This window comes from Anomaloglossus baeobatrachus, unplaced genomic scaffold (assembly GCF_048569485.1).
Source record: "Anomaloglossus baeobatrachus isolate aAnoBae1 unplaced genomic scaffold, aAnoBae1.hap1 Scaffold_66, whole genome shotgun sequence".
Classification (NCBI taxonomy): Eukaryota; Metazoa; Chordata; class Amphibia; order Anura; family Aromobatidae; genus Anomaloglossus; species Anomaloglossus baeobatrachus.
This window is the reverse complement of record NW_027445030.1, coordinates 349891-350982: the sequence shown is the minus strand read 5'-3', so window position 1 is coordinate 350982 and position 1092 is coordinate 349891.

Sequence of the window (1092 nt, the reverse complement as noted above, 5' to 3'; positions counted from 1 at the left end):
AACCTAACAGGTTTTAGGAGCGACAATTGCTGAGAAGTCTGACACTATCAGGACTGTTTTAGACTGTGTACACCAGCCCCAGATATGATGAAGGCTGGTATACGGTCACCACTAGGAATGGCTATATACCCTGCCTGCCTGCCTGCCTGCCTGCCTGTATACTGCTACAATAGTCCTGACAAGGACTCTTTTGGTCACTAGCCTGTATTCCAACCTGGCTATACCCTGCCTGTATACAGCAACAATAGTCCTGAGAAGGACTCTGCTACTGTACTCCGACCTGGCTATACCCTGCCTGCCTGTATACAACTAGAATAGTCCTGAGAAGGACTTTTGGTCACACTGTTTGCAGCCCTGCTACGGAAATAGCTATAAAGGGCCGCAAACCTTTCCCTGAAGCAGCGACCCTCTCCCTGCACTGACTGTCTGGATAGCTGTGAGCAGAGCACAGCGCGCCCGCCGGTATAAAGGCTCGGTCACGCTGTGCAGGCCGGCCAATCACTGCAATTCCACAACTAACAGGGCTGTGGCATTGCAGTGGTCTGCCAGCCAATCCCTGCATGAGGGCTGGCTCTCAAAAGAGCGCCAACATGCAGGGATGAAGACCACGAGTACAGCACGAGTATCGCGAGATTACTCGGTCCCCGTCGAGTAGACCGAGTACAGTGATACTCGTGCGAGTACCGAGTAGTAACAAGCATGCTCGCTCATCACTATTTATTAGTAAAATGGCTTACACTCCCCTTTTTTCCACTTTTTTCTTCACTACTTTTATAAAGAAATTTTTCCTTTCTTTATTCTTAATGCAATTTTATATAGCAACACCACCATTTTTTGCCACGAACATAATTTTTCTTGTCCGTCATCCCGTTCACCCTTACAGGGTTGTGGACAGATGCACTTGTCACTACACTTCTAAGACTCAATACAGGGTCTGGAGCTCAATGCTCCCTTTTTGGTTTTTTTTTCTTCTTTTTTTTCTTTTTTTCATTTTGTCCTTCTTCTTCTTCTTTTTCTGATTTTTGTCTCAAAAAGCTGATGAAATTTGAAACACTATACCCCAGTGATTTTATAAATGTTTCTCAATATATC